General features: G+C 46.9%; 1 pseudogene; it reads right to left on the bottom strand.

Annotated features, from left to right (window-relative positions):
- Positions 1–13,481: 13,481 nt before the first annotated feature.
- On the bottom strand, positions 13,482–15,168 carry LOC147607131 (uncharacterized; annotated as a pseudogene).
- Between the last annotated feature and the right edge of the window lie 4,564 nt (positions 15,169–19,732).

Genomic DNA, 19,732 nt, shown 5'->3' with positions numbered 1-19,732 from the left:
GGAGCAGTAGAGCGTGGAGCTTGGAGTTAGGCTTCTGCCCGATGGTATGAGACGCTAGAGGGCATGGCATAGCTTATGGATGCTCCTAGCAAGAGTCCACACGTGAGAGTCTCTAGCTCGAGCTCGGTGGGGATAGCCAGACTGGTAGGTTGTGCCTACGGCTATCATGGTTGGGTGGCGAGTATGCCTACAGCCCATAGATGTGTTGTGTTTCTTGATGTCTTGCAGGTTTCCGTCTCAGAGAGATCCCAGGTTGTCATAGTTGGTATCAGAGCAACTCTGAGAGCAAGATGAAACCCATGAAAGTTTTGAGGTGTGTGTAGAAATCAGTCAAGTATGAAATGTTACGTTCGTTGTCATATTTCTTATTTCCCAGATCAAGTTGTTATATACAATCTGGTTCCAGAACATTGTGGCAAGGTTTTGCAAGCTTCCCCTTTCTTTTTTAGGAAGAAGAGGATCATTACACAAGGTTGTGAATCTGATTATGTAATCAATAGAATTATGTTCTGCTTGAGGAGCAAAGTTTTTCAATGGAGAATTGAATGATTGGATGTTGGGGCTGGGTGATTTAAGGCTTACAGCTCCGTTAGTTATGCTTAAGTAGCGTACTGGTGATGCTGGGGTAGTGCGGGTAGCTGAACCAATTTGCAGGTTTGCAAAGGGTGGAAGCGAGCAGTTCTCATACCTAGAGGCCTCGCGCAGAACGCGCGTTTGGGCTGTGCTTCAGGAAGGCGGGATCATGCAGGGCTGCTAGGACATGCCTGAGTTGCTGACACACATGGCAATGTTGGTCATGGGGAACGGCAGAACCCAGAGGCAGCCTGCGAGCATGGCTAAGGCTGGGGGCACGTAAGTCAGGGACTTGGATGATGAGCCATGATTGACACACAAAAAAAAGAGAAAAACTAGCAACCTATGCTGGGTCTCAAAAGCAGAGAAATACAGCCACACTATAATGATGGGATGGTATGTTGCTAAGTATAGACCAGCAAGAAGGGGCTGTGCATGACCGCCAATTTTGGAGCCAGCTGAGAGTACGTGCAGCAGTCCCACAGTGTGGGCACTTTGTGTTCATGTAAGGTATGGCAGAGAGTGCGCATAGGAAAAAGCAGTTGTTTCCAGATTTTTGGGGCAGTAGGGAGCAGCAGTAAATGAAGCAGGCGCCGATTTTAGGCCCTTATGCACCCTTTTTAAAAAAAACCAGAACACCAAGTTTTTTTTTTAAAAAAGTAAACATTATTTTTTCAAAAAAGAGGGAGTCGACTTTTTAGGCTAAAAATAGGGTTTTTTTTAAAAAAAGCAGTGAATGGAGTTTTTTTCAAGGAAAAAAAGCCGAGTTTTAAAAAAAAAGGGAACGAGGGAATTTTTTCCTGTGCGCAGCCAGCCAGTCCCTTGGGGGAAAATGTCGACCAGCTGAGGGCGCTTTTTATTATGCATAGCGTTGCTGGGGACCAACACAGCGTAGCCAGGCTTGGAAAGAAAAAAGACCCATTCACGAGTTTTTCTGTCTCCTCCACCAGTTCTGAGTTTGGCTACTTCCGGACCTTCCCTACGGTGGAACCGCGCTGCCCATGCCACGATGGGCCGAGGGAAACCAACCGGCGAGACCAACCATGCCAACAGTGAACCTAGGGGCTTGCCACCAACGGGCAACCACGGGACCTTCCGACGGCCAACCAAGGGAACGCACCGGCAACTCTCCCACTCGACAGTGGACCGCAGGGTCTTGCCAACGGGCAACCAAGGGACTGAACGGCGGCCAACCAAGGGATCGCACCGGCGATTTTCCCACTCGATGCGGGGACTTGCCGCCGAGGACGACCATCCGGACAGTGTTCCTCATCTTTCGCAGGACTTCCACGAGGCAACTTCACTGGGGTCCCAGGGGGACTTCCACGAGGCAACTTCACTGGGGTCCCAGGGGGCAACTTCACTGGGGTCCCAGGGGGACTCCCTAGGGTCACTTCGAGGGACGTTTTGGCAACGTTCCCACTCTTCCCCACATAGTCTTTCCTAGGCTATGTGCCTGGCTACTCCAACCTAACCGGCATGCTTTCAAGGGTCTTACCAACTAGTCTTGCCCAAGCATAGTGCCAGGCCTCTTCTGACTCAATCGGCTTGCCTTCAAGGGTCTGCCCACCCTAGTAGGCTTCCAACGCACGCTCTACTCACAGGGCCACAAGGTTGCGCCGGCAACCTCCTGACTTGAGTCCCAACCCAGGGGATCCTTGAGTCCGCAAGGGGTCACTGCCTCGCATAGACTCGTAGTTGGGTGCTTGCAGCTGTTGAACCCAACTGAGAGGCTGTCACCTTCACGTCCATGAGGCGCAAAAAAAACGAGTGAGTGAAACTCCAATGAGGGAGCGAAACTCCAGCCTAACACAGACAGCAAGACAGATGTTGGCTTACGTTGCAGTGATGTCTGTTGGAAAGTTAATTCCAAAGATTCAAGACGGATAGCTTTTCAAGATAGAAAAGCAAATGTCATTCCAGTGCTGGATGTGACATGATCTTTCCTAGTTTGGAAAGTCTTTCTAGTTTGAAAGGAGAACTGAAGTTCCTTTACTGATGTGCTCCCTTGCGTTTAGACAGCAGTAGTTGAGGAAGTCTTTCCTATTTGGAAAGCAAATACAAAATGAGTTACTGTTGTGTTTCGTCGAGGTCAGACAACAATAAGTTGGGGTTTTTCCAAGATTGGGTTTTTTTCCCAAAAATTGAGGACAACCACATAGAGACAAAGTAGCCAAATGGTAGATGTTTTTTGAACACTCCTTAGGACAATCATTGATTGCCTCGATACTAATAGCATTGTTGCTTATCGTATCTATTGGGAGCATGGTTAGTACATAGTTTCACACATAGATCATTTGACAAGATACTTTCTAATTAGGGTTGATTTCGTGATAGGATTGTTCGCAAGATTATTGGTTTCGACCACCCAACAGTAGAGTATCTCTAGCGTTCCACAGATGACTACTTCTTCTGAGTTTTTGAGCTTAGGAGTGAGCTCTTTGAGGAAGAGGAGTATGTCATGTGCACATTTGGGTTGGAAGAGAATCTGGTCACTATTGTGCTTATCCACATCGTGTTTCTCATACTCATTTGGTACCTTGAACTCATATTGGCAAGACTCTTTTGTAGACTTCTTACAAGAGTGGGAAAGAGTTTTGCAAATATTGGGAACCTATCGTCGACACTAATGCGCTCACCAAATCATTCTTCTATTAATTTATTTCTATTTGGGTTTGCTTGGAAAGTGAGAAAGAGTTTTGCTACAAACATTGGAAAGTGGCTTTTGAAAACAATGTTCAACACATCATTCTTCTATAGAGAATTCCGATGGCCCTCTCCACATCGAGTTTGTTGGGCAAGCTTTGTTTGAAAACAAGCAAAGAGGTCAAGGGAAAGAGAGAGAAGAGAGTCATTCCACGCGAGTGAAGATGGTGAAGGCTGATGCGTGGGAATCCTCCTCGCGATGCACGATCAGGTGCTCCACAACTTGATTCACAAATGAACCCCAACCCTAGTATTTATACTAAGTTTTGTGGAAAGTGGTTTCTCGGCCCTAAAATGAGACCATTCAAATTTGTCCTAAATTAGTGCATAAGCTATGCACTAAAAACTAATGAAGTTTTGAATGTGTACATCGCGCACATAAGGCCTGTCTATATGCACTCTGACGGCCGCGACCAAACCGGAGTATGAGATGCATATGATTTTTATCTAGATGCCGGCTATGCCAAGTGCCCACTTTCGGGTAATAACACCCGACAAAAGCCTTGTACAATCACCGCCTTGTGAGAGGGTTATAGAATTATGTTCCGCTTGAACTAACGGAGCAAAGTTTTTCAATGAGAGGGTTATAGAATTATAGAACTAGCGGAGCAAAGTTTTTCAATGGAGAATTGAATGATTGGATGTTGGGGCTGGGTGATTTGAGGCACACAGCTCCGTTAGTTATGCTTGAGCAGCGTACTAGTGATGCTGGGGTAGTGCGGGTAGCTGAACCAATTTGCAGGTTTGCAAAGGGTGGAAATGAGCAGTTCTCATACCTAGAAGCCTCGCGCAGAACGCGCGTTTGGGCTGCGCTTCAGGAAGGCGGGATCATGCAGGGCTGCTGGGACATTCCTGAGTTGCTGACACACATGGCAACGTTGGTCATGGGGAACGGCAAAACCCAGAGGCAGCTAAAATTAGCGAGAATGGCTAAGGCTGGGGGCACGCAAGTCAGGGACTTGGATGATGAGCCATGATTGGCACACAGAAAAAAGAGAAAAACTAGCAGCCTATGCTGGGTCTCAAGAGTAGAGAAATACAGCCACACTATAGTGATGGGATGGTATGCTGCTGAGTATAGACCAACAAGAAGGGGCTGTGCATGACCGCCAATTTTGGAGCCAGCTGAGAGTACGTGCAGTAGTCCCACAGTGTGGGCACTTTGTGTTCATGTACGGTATGGCAGAGTGCGCATAGGAAAAAGCAGTTGTTTCTAGATTTTTGGGGCAGTAGGGAGCAGCAGTAATGAAGTAGACGCCAATTTTAGGCCCTTATGCACGCTTTAAAAAAAAACCCAGAACACTAAGTTTTTTTTATAAAAAAAGTAAACTTTTTTTTTTTCAAAAAAGAGAGAGTCGACTTTTTAGGCTAAAAATAGGGTTTTTAAAAAAAAGCGGCGAATGGAGTTTTTTCAAGGAAAAAAAAGCCAAGTTTTTTTTTCCAAAAAAAAAAAGGAAAACGAGGGAATTTTTTCTTGTGCGCAGCCAGCAAAATGTCGACCAGCTGAGGGCGCTTTTTATTATGCACAGCGTTGCTGGGGACCAACACAGCGCAAACAGGCTTGGAAAAAAAAAGGACCCATTCACAAGTTTTTCTCTCTCCTCCACCAGTTATGAATTTGGCTACTTCCAACCCGCGAGATTTTTTTCCCGCATTCATAGTTGAGAATCCGAATGTACCTGTCTATGAGAAGTCACAGTAAATACAAAAAAATTAGTACTTCAAGATTCACTCAATTTTGGAACCGATCTTATATTTCACAGTAGTATAAGTTACACGTGTTTTAATTAGCATGTTAATCATATATGTTTGGGTATGCATATAGAATTCATGCAAGATTTAATTAAACACAATTGTGTATTTTTGTTGTTGAAATACAAATGCTGTTCCAATATTTGTTTAGCAGTACATGTGTTACATGTCATTCTAGCATGTTACTCACATACAAGGAGCTGAACACATCCAAACCACAAGAATTTTCACGTTTAGAAATTCATTATTTAACCACAATTTTGGTTATGCGGAAAACAAGTTGAGTTTTCGAGATTTCACGGGTTTAGACAGATGCTTCAACTAGGACCCTAGTCAAGGAAGTCGTCATTTATTGTGTACATAGATCGTGTCTATTCCCAGACCTAGTTAAGGTCATTTAGCTCATAAAGTTTGAGCAGAGAGCTTGCAGAGGGCACCACTTTTTACAGAGAGCTTGCAAAGGGCACCACTTTTTGGGATGAGGTGAAGCGCATTGATGCGATGGTAAAGCCTATCGTCCACTTATTGCGGGTCATGGATGCAATGCAACCATGCATTGGGAAAGTGTATGAGGCTATGGACAGGATGATAGAGAAGTTACAAGAGCTAGAGCCCGATGCGGATAGGTATAAGGAGATCCGTTCCTTATGTGTGATGAGATGGGGCTCCTATTCCTCTCCTTTGCATGGAGCAGCATACATGGTGGATCCTTAGTTTTAGGGGTGCGGACAAGAGAGTGACAGCAAGGTCAATGATGGTTGGAGGCACATCTTAGAGCGCTTAGTGCCAGATGCAGGTACTAGGCACAAAATCAGAGACCAACTTTCTAGCTACAGATCCTTCCACGGCACATTTGGTTGTGCAGATGCACAGGAAGACAGGTACAAGGTTGCGAGCTGTTGGGGCCTTGAGGCTTGCCCATACCACAAGACCTTGCCATGGCCATGATAATAGCCTATATAAATGAGGCATCCTTGAGCCATTTTTTGCTCAAGCATGAATTCTTGAGTGCTCTCTCTCTCTCTGTCTCTCTCTCTCTCTCTCTTGAGACTTGAACTCAATATTAGAGCTTGTTACAAGCTTTCAAGCCTTCAACTTTCATCCTTGAGGATCCCTCTCACTCTCTTAGAATGTGCCATAGCCTTGAGACTCTCTCTCACCTAGAGTCTTGAGCAATGAGTTCTCTCTTACTCTTGAGTCTCTTAACCTTCAACCCTCTACTATCTACTCTCTAGGCTCTAGCCTTTCAACTCAAGACTCTCTCTCTCTCTCTTATTTACATAACATTGTACACATTTATTATTATCCATAATCTGGCATTCCATTCAAGCCTTGAGCCCTTGACTCTTGAGGGCCAAGGCTTATGGTTTAGCACATAAATACATCGGAAGTCTCTCTCTCTCTCAAGTCCCCTTCTTAAATCTTGATTCTTCACCATGAGGGAAAAGCATGAAACCTTCAACTTGCATTGCATAGATGTGGAGAGGGATGAGGGGAAATCCAAATCCTATCGGTGGAGATGTAAGTATTGCTCCAAGCAACACACAAGTGGTGCAACAAGGCTTCTTCATCATCTTGCAAGCAAAGATTGGGGGACAAGTTGCGCCATGCAAGCAAGTCCCTTAAAGTGTTTCCGCGATGACATCATAAAGAACATGAGAGGTGCCCCTCGTAGAGCTCCACTGTCATCAATACATGAGGACATCATCATAGAGACATCCTCTCCGGCCGCCTTTGCCTCCGCTCCGTATGTGCTTCCGCTTCCGCCTCGGGCTCGGGCTCTTCCAAGAGGCCAAGAGCTGAGTCACATGGGCCACCAAAGAGGCAAGCCACCCCCACCCTAGCTGAAGCCACGGGTAGTGTGAGTGGGTCACTTTCCTTTCTCAAAGAGAGACAACGCCTTGTCGACGTAGAGATTGCATGCACCATCATGAGTGCAATTTCTCGTTCACTGTCTTAGAAAATGACCAATGGAAGAAAATGGTGAGAGCCGTTGCCAATGTGGGTCCATGTGATGGATGGACCGGTGTTGCCTACAACGACATGTTCATAAGGAAAATAGATGAGGAGAAGGAGAGGATTGATAGGGTTCTTGACCCTATTCGTGCCGCATGGAAGAAGTGTGGGTGCTCCATCCTTTTCGATGGATGGAGTGATAGGAAGAAAAGAGGCATCATCAACATCCTTGTCTCTTGTCCTCTTGGCACCTACTTCTTGCGAGTCGTAGAGACTGGGAAGAAAGGTAGGAAAACCATGGGTGGTTCTATCTACCGTCACATTCGCAAGTAATCATCGAGGTAAATACTAAAAAACCATAGTGCAATAGGTTATTACATGCCCATTGCCTCATGCTATGTGCTAAGTTGCTTACTAAAAATCGATTGTGCAATCACCAATGTGCATGTAGGTGGGGAGAGAAAGTATGGTGCAAGTCATTACCGACAACGCATCCAATTGTCGTTGCATGGGCCGCCTACTTGAGGCCAAGTTTCCCACCATCGTGTGGACGCCATGTGCCTCACATTGCTTAGAGTTGTTCATGGAGGATGTGGGCAAGCTCAAGTGGGTGAAGAAGGTGACCAAACAAGCTACATCCATTGTGACTTTCTTCACCACACAAAGGTAAAGGTGCTTGCCATGTTTTGGGAGCATAGCATCCTTGAATTGAAGAAGGCGTCGTCCACGTGCTTTGCATACATGTGGCTCCTCTTGGAGCGTCTATTTGATGTGAGGTCGGCTCTTCGCCAAAACAGTGGTCTCTACTCTATGGAATGAGTGGGATGAGAAAGACACGGAAGATGCCAAAGCTATGCAACGCTTTTGCTTTACAGAAGGAGTTTTGGCGTTGTGCGATCCATTGTCATTGCAATGACTCCCTTTTATAGGGTGCTACGCATGATAGACATGGAGGGGTCCACATTGGGTCTTCTTGTGCACTTTTACAGAGCCACCACCATTGAGTTGCGGGCTTGCACTGCCATTGACGACACTCAGCTCACAGAGATTCTTAGCGTTGCAGAGAGGAGATGGAGATGGATGCACAAACCCATACATGGGTTTGCAGCATTGGTTCATTTAGCCTTCGAATCGCCGGCCATCACACGGACATGGAGCTTCTTATAGACCGTGATTCATACTTGCCCATAGCTTTGCCCATAGAGGAGCACACCACTTTCTTGCAGCAACTCATTAGTTATGATGAATCTCCCACTTGTTGGAGGAGGGATTCACTTGTGAAACCCTTTTTCTGGTGGGAGACTTTTGGGTACATGCTTGACACTCTCCAGCGCTTAGCCTTGAGAGTCCTAGCGCAGAATTGCTCTTTGGATGCATGTGAGAGAAACTGGAGTGCCTATTCTCTCATTCACACGAAGCTTCGAATCGCTTGAGCACACGACAGTTAGAGCGGCTAGTGTATTGCCGCGCTAACTTATGCATGTTGCGCGCTATGCATAGCATGGATATTGCTAGAGAGGTAAAATTTAAATGATAGATCATGATTCATAAATTGTAAATGGTTTATAAGTCATAGATGATAGTCTCATAGAATATGAAGCATACTAACCAATGAACAACTATGCATGTGAATTGTAATTTGTAGGTGAATGTGGATGAATTCAAGTTGTCTGGGGAGACTTTTCGTAGTGTTCATTGGCTTGTTGATGAGGATGAGGAACAGATCCCTACAAGGAGCTTGGCAGTCAGCCAATGTCCGCTCTACTCGTTCATGAGGCGTTCGAGTAGGTGGCCGTGCAATGACTGCTTGCCTTGCCTCTGCATCGATTACGAGCACCGTAAGCCCTTCATCTTTGCCACGTGTCTTTATGAGACGTGAGCGTCCTAGCACCTCACATTCTATTGTGCATGATATCCCCCCTCCTAGAGAGCGCGAGTTTGATGATGATGGTAACCTCCTTAGTGAGGTTGAGTATGAGCATGATTTGGCCTCAAGCAACGAGTCTTCTTTAGAAAACTCTCTTGTTGACGAGCACTCTAGCCATGGGAGTGCTAGTGATGATGATAGTGTTAGCCCATATTAGCCTCTAGGCTCGAGGCATTCTTCCTCTTGAGCCCTTACTACTTACCACTCCTTTTTGTACTTCATCTCTTTCCGTTGTGTATGCTTTGTATATGAATTTCAAGTGATTTGAGTTTATTTGATTGGTTAGCGTAGATTTCTTTGAGTCCCTCGCATTTTGTCAATGTTAGTGTATGTGGTTATGATTATTGACACATTTTATAATTTTGGTAGGATGGTGCGACCACGTATTTACGTAGGCTCAGACAGAGAGAGGAGAGCAGCATCCTCTCAGGCATGGCGTGAGCGGCAGCAGACATGGGGTATGTTGAAAGACAATTTGATTTCTTTGTTGAATCCTAGGTTGTTTTAATTAATTTATGTTTTATTTTTGTAGGGGGCGTTGCTCGTGCTTGTGTCCCTGCTCGTGCTCGTGTCCATGCTTCTCCAGATAGACCTGCAGCTAGACCTGCAGCTGCCTCCATAGTGGTTATTGATTTGGTGACGCCCAGTCCTGTTAGAGGTATGTTTAGTATTTAGACTTCTAAATATATATTCATTATATAGATGCTTATATAAAGTAGGAATTTGTGTGTTGTGAATGCAGACGCAAGGCATGTTGATAGGCTATATAGAGCTGTTGTTGATGCTATGAGCATGACTCCTTTCGGTCAATCTTTTACACAAACATACATGCATGCAATATTTGATTATAGTCGTTTCTCAAGTTAAGAGAGAGAGAAAGAAAGAAAGAAAGATAGAAATATATATTAACGTCTACGAGAGGCCAAAGTTGGCCTATGAGACAAAAAATAATACAACTATGTTCTTCCGGTCATCGGAAGAAAAGAAAGAAAAGAAAAAGTGTGCATGTGTTTGGATACAAGTGTGAATCATTATGGATCGGTGGAGCCCATATACAAACAATATAAGGGGGGGTGGGGATGTGGATGGAGTGCTAAGGCAAGATGCATCTCTATATGCTGAAGGGGTAGTACAAGCATGCTATGCAGATCTATGTCTAACTCCATCCCAGTGCCATAAGAGGGATATAAGATATCATACATCGCCGATGCTGAGGCTGGGAATGGCGTGAACATGTACCCTGAGTCTGAATGAAAGCGAGCTAGCCTCTCCTGTGTCTCCATCTGGTGTCTCATTCGGATAGCTGCTATCTCTCGGCGACAGAGTCGGGGTGCTCTATGTCCAATCTGTCTAGGTCTCCTCCTGGCTCTCAATTCCTCTGCTCTCTGTGCGGTCACCCCACATGGTACATCAGCTGGCACTGGCATAGCTCTCTGGAAGAAATCTGTGAGCTGGGACTGTCTCCCACCCCTAGTGGGAGCGGGTGTCTGGAGGAGTCTCTCTCAAGAACTATGAAGCTCTAGTAGTAGTCTGCCAAGCTGTCTCGCTGGTCCGAGGCCTCCATCAACTGATGTAGTGAAGAGTGCTCCTCAAACAATCCCGCATATCTATCTCTGACCCCCTGGTGGGCTCTACATCTACATACAAAGTGATCCTCAGTCTCCACCTCCTCGCGGCACAATCTGCATATCCACTCAGCTTTGGGAACCCGTGCCACTCTCTCAGCCTCTATCTCTAGCTGATGTGATGAGACTCGTAGCTGTCCACCAATAGCAACGCGAGAGCTGTGGCATGTATACATCCATGTACCGCGGTCAATGTATAAACCCATCCCCTGAGATGCTCATAAAGTGGCCTCTGTAATACAGCATCTTCGGTGGTAGTGGGCTCTTTGCTGCTGTCCATGTCTCCTGTATGTAGTGCTGCCATATGTCCTGTCTCATCACTCTGTTCCTCTCATTGAGAGAGAGGTAACCCCGTGGAGTTAACTGATCATACTGAAAAGGTGGCAACCGCTCAATGTCTATCCCATGATGTGAGAACCACTGTAGCATCTGTGCATACCAAGATCCAGTGTGTCCCCAGCCTCGGCCAGCTGTCTGGATGCCTCAAAAGCTCGGCGGGATAATCTCTCCGTGGGCATCTCCCTCATCCTGTATATAAAGGGGATCGTCTGGAACAATGCCTCCACTGCCATAGGTGGTGCAGCAAACTCAGCTCGAACAATGTTGTGCGGGATGGATGGTTTGCTGCGTATCATCCTCGAGAGCATCAAGATCTGTGGTCTCTCCAACTGTACCCATGTGGAGGCTGCAAACCCTGGTGCCCAAACCGCTACTGCATACATCAAGGCTGGTGTCACTAATGTATCAAAGAGCCACCCCTTCGTGCGGGGTTCCTGAAAATGTGCCTGATGACACTGACACTCAAGGCCAGCAAGAGCTGCATACCCCCGGGTCACTCTGTCTCGGACTGCCTGAGCCATGGAGAAGCGTCCAACTGAGCTAGTAAATGTGATGCCAAGGTAAACATAAGAGCTCACCACCTCAACCCGCCCTCCTGCTAATGTGAGAGTAGTGTGGCTCCCGACTGCGGGTGAGGTGTGGAAGATCATAACCTTGGTTTTCCACAGTGAGAGAGAGAGAGAGAGAGAGAGAGTTTTTGCAAAGTGAGAGAGAGAGGGAGAGAGAGAGAGAGAGTTTTTTTGCAAAGTGAGCTTTGTGCTTTTGCAGAAGAGGTCCCCCCTCCTTCGCCACCAGTAGAGGCGGCGCCTCCCTCGCCACCAGCAGAGGCGGCGCCCCCTCCCTCGCCTCCAGCAGAGGCGGCGCCCCCTCCCTCGCCCCTTCCCTTGCCCGCAGCAGAGGCGGTGCCCCCTCCCTCGCCACCTCCCTTGCCCCCCAGCAGAGGCGGCACCCCCTCCCTAGCGGCGCCCCCTCCCTCGCCACCAGTAGAGGAGGCAGAGGAGGCCCCCCCTCTCTCCCCACTAGCAGAGGAGGGCCCCCCCTCCCTCGCCGAGGCAGAGGCACTTGGTAAGTAGATTAGTGAGCTAAGAATTTTTTTGGATAGAGGCGCTTGGTAAGTAGATTAGTAAGGTAAGAATTTTTTGGATTGAGGTTAAGGTAATGTTAACATTTTATTTTTTTTCCAGGTAGTGGTTTTAAAGGCATTGAAGGTATGGATGAGAGAGAGAGAGAGAGAGAGAGAGAGAGAGAGAGAGAGAGAGAGAGAGATGAAATGTGATATTATTGTCCTCAAAAGGCCAAAATGACCTATGAGACCAAGACAATACATACTGGCCTTCCATCCTCGCGTTTCGCTTCTCCCTCTGGTGTGGGCTCTCTTTCCGACAACTGCTTACATCATCTTTGTGACTTCTAGAATTTTCCTTTCTTCATGCAGGCGTTCAGGTGTTTAATTCTCCCCCTCCATATGGTTTTTCAGCTATGTTTCCAATGCTTTTTCCCCTTAGCTTATGTACTTCATGTCAATACTGAGGGGTTTTTTCAGCTATGTTTCCAATGGTTTTTCCCCTTAGCTTATGTACTTCATGTCAATACTGAGGGTTTTTTTCATCATTACCCTCTTTGTAATGGTCCAATTGGCCATATTGGTATTTATGTCATTTGCCACATATTTAGTTCTCTCCCTTCATATGGTTTTTTAGCTATGTTTCCAATGATTTTTCCCCTTAGCTTATGCACTTCATGTTAATATTGAGGGGGTTTTTCATCAATGTCCTCTTGGTAATGGATGGGCCAATTGGCCATATTGGCATTTATTTCATTTTTGTAACTTTTGTTATGTAATGAATTAGGGTACAAGCTTTCTTTTCTTGCAAGAGAGAGAGAGAGAGAGAGAGAGAGAGAGAGAGAGAGAGAGAGAGAGAGAGAGAGAGAGAGAGAATCATAATGAATTTTCTTATGTAGAGGTCATTGTCGACGACTTTTTGCGTTATATTGTGGGTTCTTCTCTGTCGACACCATTGCAAGATGTTCGCAAGGATCCTGGTAAGCATTTTGAGCGAGAGAGAGAGAGAGAGAGAGAGAGAGAGAGAGAGAGAGAGAGAGAAAGAAAGAAAGAAAGAAAGAAAGAAAGCTTTATTAACGTCTCCTAGAGGCCGAACTCGGCCTATGAGACAAATCGATGTACATGAATAGTGTCCTCTGAGTATCCAGAATAAAGGTCAAAAAGATATAGAAAAAAAAAACAGTGCTACTACAAAAGGGAAGCTGAGATCTAGGGGAGTACAAAGGTATAAAAGTGATGGGGGAGGGGGATCTCTAACTCTAGAGGTAAAACTATATGCTCAGGGTGTACAACCATGATATGCATGTATCAACTAGCTCCATCCAGTACCAAAATGTGGGTGTAGGATATCATGCATGGGTGGGTATGGGGTGAAGAGTCCATGTAGAATGGCCCTGGGATCTGACAGGGCACGAGCTACTCTCCTGTGGCAGGCCTGTTGGTGATGAGCTTGAATCTCCCAGATCACCGTCTGATGTAGTTGCGGGGTGCGATACCCAGGTACTCTGGGTCATCTGCGAGATCTGACGGCTTCCGCCTGTCATAGTGTCACCCCTCTCTGTATGGTGATGGGAGTGTGTGTGGTAGTGGTCCTTTGGAAGAAGTCTGTGATCTGTGACTATCTCCCGGTCCCAGTGGCTGTGGGTGATTGAAGGAGTGTCTCTCTGTGTCTCTGTATCTCCAGTAGGAAGCGACCAAGCTGTCGTCGCTGATCTCTCGACTCCATCATCTCTCTAAGTGTGGGTTGTCCTAAGAACAAAGCAATATAGTGGCTCCGTATGCCCTCATAAGCTCTACATCTGCATACATAATGCTCCTCATCCTCTATCTCCTCTGTGCATAGTCTACAAATCCTCTCTGCTCTAGGTACGCCTGTGGCTCTACCAGTCTCTATCTCTAATCTGTGTGATGACACTCTGAGCTGTCCAATCACTGCTCGTGCACTGTGTGGCAGATGTATATCCATGTAGCCTGGTCTCTGTATGAACCCATCCTCTGATATATGCATGAACTGCTCTCTATAGTATGACATCTTCGGTGGAAGAGGCTGTGTGGGTGTGATCCATGTCTCGCGAATGTAGAGCTGCCATAAATCCTGTCTAAGAACTCGGTTCCTCTCACTATGTGAAAGGTGGATGATAGGAGACTCAAGGTCATACTAGAAGGGTGGTAACTGCTCTATGTCAATCCCATCAGCACCAAGCCACTGTGTAACCTGTGAATACCATGATCTACTCTCCCCAGCCTCTGCTAGCTGTCTCGATGCCTCAAAAGCTCGGCGTGAAAGTCTATCTGGTGGGAGCTCTCTCATCCTCTGGATGAGGCATATAGTCTGAAAGAGGGCCTCCACTAGCATGGGTGGGGCTACAAGCTCTGCTCTGATAATATCATGTGGGATGGAAGGTTTGCTGCCGATCATGCGTTAAAGCATCATAATCTGTGGTCTCTCTAACTGTGTCCACCATGATGGCGTGAGTCCAGGGGCCCAAACAGCTGCTGCATACATCATAGCGGGTGTGACCAGAGTGTCGAAAAGCCACCCCTTTGTGCGGGGCTCCTGAAAGTATGCCTGGTGGCACTGATGCTCCAACATCGCTAAAGCGGCATATCCTCTAGTGAGCCTGTCCCTGGCGGCGCCCGACATGGAGAAGCGCCCTGTGACACCAGTGAAGGTGACTCCCAGATAAACATAAGAATCGACTACTGCCACCCAGTGTGAAGATCGCCCTGCTCCTGATTTGCCGTGAAGTGTGGAAAATCAAGACCTTGGTCTTCCCAAGGTTCACTGTGAGGCCTCTGTGCACGCAAAACTCATCCAGTGCCTGTAGGTGCTGCTGAAGACCCTCCTGCGACTCAGAGACCAAAATGATATCATCAGCATAGAGCATAATATGGACTCGAGTACCTGAGATATCCAACCCTCTACCGCCTGCTCGAAGAATGTACTCTGAAACCTCATCAATGTAAAGCCCAAATAGAGTCGGGGAGAGTGGGCACCCTTGCTTCACCCCTATGGTGCTAGTAATGGATGCTGATAGACCACCAGGGCATCGTACGCGCCCGATCATCGATACCCCAAATCATCTCAGATGGTACACCGAGAGTCTGAAGATGCTGGAAAAGTCGCTCTCGTGGAACTGTATCAAATGCTTTGCGGAAATCCCCAAGCAGCAATGTAGCCTCCTCTTCCGCGCTTTGGCCTGGTCAATCAGACAGGGCAGCGTGAAAATGTGGTCATTCAATAGTGGAGAAAACCCGTCTGAATCCTGCCTGTCCTGGAGCACGCACCCCTCCTGCTCTGCATATGTACTAAGCTCGGCCTCGAGCACTGCGCCATAGAGTTTGGCCAATCATAATGGTCTTGTAATTCCCTGGGTCGGAAGTATCCCCGGATTTGTGGATGGGCACAATGGTGTGCATAGTCCACTCAGGTGGTAAGCCCTCTGAGAGTGCCCTATTAAAGATGTGGGCAATGAGGGGGGCCAAGGTATCAACCGCATAGATGAGGTGCTCACTCTGCATACCTGTGTGATCAGCGGATCGTCCATGCTGTAGACGTATAGCCCTCTCCACCATCGATGGCGTGAAAAAAGTGGACATGGTTGGTCGTGGCTCTAGAGGCTCTGGTATCGGTGGCTGCTCGGGGATATGATAGAGCTGTTCTGCATAAGCGTGCCATCTCTGGGGATCCTCAAAATGAGAGAGAGAGAGAGAGAGAGAGAGAGAGAGAGAGAGATATTAACGTCTACGAGAGGCCGAAGTCGGCCTATGAGACAAAAAATGGTACAACTGTGTTCTTCCGGTCATCGGAAGAAAAGAAAAGAAAAGTGTGTATGTGTCTGGATATACAACTATGAATCATCAAGGATCGGTGGAGCCCATATACAAACAATATAAAAAGGTGGGGGTGAGGATGTGGATGGAGTGCTAAGGCAATATGCATCTCTATATGCTGAAGGGGGTAGTACAAGCATGCAATGCAGAGCTAAGTCTAACTCCATCCAGTGCTATAAGAGGGATATAAGATATCATACATCGCCGATGCTGAGGCTGTGAGTGGTGTGAACATGCATCCTGGATCTGAGCGAAAGCGAGTTAGCCTCTCCTGTGTCTCCATCTGGTGTCTCATCCGCTATCTCTCAGTGATGGAGTCAGGGTGCTCTGTATCCAGTCTGTCTGGGTCTCCTCCTGGCTCTCAGCTCCTCTGCTCTCTCTGTGTGGTCACCCCATGTGGTACATCAGTTGGCACTGGCATAGCTCTCTGGAAAAAATCTGTGAGCTGGGACCGTCTCCCACCCCTAGTGGGAGCGGGTCTCTGGAGGAGTCTCTCTCGAGAACTATGGAGCTCTAGTAATAGTCTGCCAAGTTGTCGCTGGTCCGACGCCTCCATCAGCTGATGTAGTAAGAGTGATCTGCAAACAATCGTGCATATCTGTCTCGGACCCCTTGGTGGGCTCGACATCTACATACGAAGTGATCCTCAGTCTCCACCTCCTTGGGTCTTTATAATTCGAGAGGAGACCCATGCAAACACCGCAAAGACCTAGGTTAGAACTGCAAAAACCCATGTAAACATAGGAAAGCTGAAGATACCAGTGGACCTTGTGATGCTACCTCTTATCAGAAGGCAGTTGGTTGTTTACTTTACTTGTGTCATACTCGGCCGGACTTGCAGTACGTGGTCTCTAGCAGGTTTATGCACAGTCCCACTCATCACCATTGGCATGCAGTGAAACGTGTCTTCAGATATATCAAAGGCACACAACACTTGGGCCTTTTTTACAAGGCTGATTCTTCACTTATCATGCATGGATTCACTGATAGTGATTGGGCTGGTTGCTATGATACACGCCGATCCCATAGTGGAAATTGTTTCATGCTTGGCTCTTCATGCATCTCTTGGTTTAGCAAGAAGCAAGCGACAGTTGCCACATCTAGTTGTGAGGCTGAGTACAAGGCAGCTTTCACAGCTACAGTAGAGTGTGTTTGGCTATGGAAACTACTTGTAGATCTTCTAGTTGGTTAGACTACTCCTACAGTCATTCATACTGACAGTCAGAGTGCTTTGGCTATTGCACAAAGTCCTGTGTTTCATGCTCGCATGAACCCACATTGAGGTTCATTACCACTATGTCAGAGAGCGATGGTCAGATGGTGACATTCAGTTGTCTTACATTCCCACTGAAGACAACTTGGCAGATCTCTTCATGAAGGCTCTCCCGCGACCAAAGTTTGAGGCTTTTCGACAAGCTTTACACTTGGTACCATTTGTTACGTGATCTGCTACTCTGTACAGTCATCGAAGGCTCTCCCGTGACCAAAGTTTGAGGCTTTTCGACAAGCTTTACACTTGGTACCATTTGTTACGTGATCTGCTACTCTGTACAGTCATAGGTTGCTATATCCATATTGGATGAATTTGTGCAACCATAACCTTTAGTCTTCGGGTATCTTGAGACGTTTCCAAGATACTTCAGCCCATACCGTCGAGGGGGGTTTGTAGGCCACTCTATGGGCTATCCATAGGTGTCACTCATTCCTTGGTATGTGCCTTGTAGGCCTAGATATTATCAGTTAGGACCTATGGTACAGTTAGTACTAGTTCCAATTGGGACACCTAGTACATGTATGACACCCAGTTAGGGGTTCATCATATTAGGTGTATCTTTTGTTCTCTTTATCACTGCAGCAATACATCTACAGCAGCTCGCTTCCTTCCTTGCTCCTGCCTCCATTGCTTCCGTTGTCCACCAAAGAGCTCTCTGACAAATCTCCGAGGGTCAGCTCTGAAATGAGAGAAGCGTGCCTCCATCTCTCGTCGGTGTCGGGCTTGTATCTCTGCTGTCTCTCTGTGGTGGAGCCTAGGCATATGTAAGCCCGATACTCTCTCTCTCTCCTGCAAGCTCTGAGATCTTCTGCCCGACGGGCAAGGGTGACGCCGTATGTCGTGGGTGGGGAAGAAGTCTGTGAGCTGTGTCTGATGTAGTCTATCTCTCTGTAAAGTAGCAGTCTCTAGAACTGTCTGTCTATGCCTCTGTATCTCAAGTAGATGTCTGCCCCAGTATGTGCTGATCACTGGACTCTAAGAGCTGCCTCAAGGTCTGAGGCTCTCTGAATAGTGATGGGTACCTCTCTCTGATATCTCTATAGGCACTGCATCTGCATACATAATGCTTCTCAGTCTCTACCTCCTACCCACAAATCGTGCATATCCTCTGCTCTCTAGCCACCCGTGGTCTGTGGCTGCTCAATGTGCCTCAATGCGTAACTGATGTGAGGACACTCTGAGCTATCGAAAGGCGATCTGAGCTGCATGAGGTAGAAAGGCTCCCAGGTATGATGGTCTCTGAACGAAGTCGTCTGGTGAGTGAAGTTGTGACTAGTGTGTGGAACAGCCACATCTTCGTCCTGGGCTCCTGAAAGTGTGGTGGCACCATCCCTCTAGCATAGCGAGAGCAGAGAGAGAGAGAGAGAGAGAGAGAGAGAGAGAGAGAGAGAGAGAGAGAGAGAGAGAGAGAATGAAATGATATATTAACCTTCAAAAGGCCAAAATGACCTATGAGACCAAAATGTTACAAAGTGGTGAATCTGATACAATGTCTGAGTACAAAAAAAGGCTAAAAGGTACTAAAAAGCTACTATAATAGCCTAAACTGCTAGAAGTGAGCTAAGCAGCTAACTGGAACTGTGTAGGGTACGAGTAAGAGCTGATACAATGAGTGAGGGCTGATACAATGAGTGATACAATCTCAACAGAGATGGGTGGATAATGAGTGGGGTGTGTGATGATCAATGTCACAGGATTGAATATCCTGCATCCAACTGGAGACAACAAAAGCAAGCATGCTCTAGGGACTATGATGAGCTATGGAAATGGATTACGACCTATATATAAGTTAAAAAGCTCAGGACTGGTTGCTTTGCTCACAGTCCACAAAGCATAATTCATGGAACCATAGACTCTTGAGTATAGTTCATTGCCTTAAGGGTGATCATTATATAGAAGATCCCTAAAGCCATTCGCTTCCTTTGCACGCTCGGGCCGTGCGTGGACGCGGCGCCGGTTAAAGGCCTGTATGGTCACACCTCTGGGTTCGATCGACGTCAATTCACACCATTGCCGATACGCCATATACGCCGTCTTTAGGGGGAGCCTTGTTGAAGGCATCTCGGTGAGATGCTATCTTAACCACCAATCCAGGGCTATGTATTTTAAAGACTCGTTATGGCCGTTAGGTAGCTGGGGACTCCAGCCACCGACATCAATGTGTGTATGCACTCAGCCTTCCTTCTTAACGTTGCTACCCATAGTTACACGTTCCCCTTTGTTCAAATATTCTTGAACTATATAATGCATATGGTATTCCTTGGCTCTCCTTTTCCTAATAGAAGAGCACGGCATTTGCAAGAACAGAGATTTGATCACGACTATTGGAGCTTTCCCTTGTTTGCAAGGTAGTGGTGGGCGGTAGGCCTAGCAGAGGCAAGCTTTGGGTCTTATTGCAAGGCCAACTCCTTGCAGATGCAAGGAAGATTATTGACATACACACCCTTGGTAGGGGATACTACTAGATAGAGTTTGAGATGGCCACGGTACCTGCTTCTGTGGCCTTACCGTAATCACAAGCTAGGAGGAATAAGCAGGTAGTCCATGATGAGAGTACTGATTTGTAGCCCTACTCAAGGCTTGTACCAAGAACAAAGATCTATACCGAGGTACTAGAATACATAATGAGATTTTGAGAAAGGGGTTGCTCACTCTTGTGGACATGAATGCCAAGTGCGGTGCTC

This window comes from Cibotium barometz, chromosome 56 (assembly GCF_041138505.1).
Source record: "Cibotium barometz isolate CiBa-2024 chromosome 56, ASM4113850v1, whole genome shotgun sequence".
NCBI lineage: Eukaryota > Viridiplantae > Streptophyta > Polypodiopsida > Cyatheales > Cibotiaceae > Cibotium > Cibotium barometz.
This window is presented reverse-complemented; position numbering and strand designations above follow the sequence as displayed.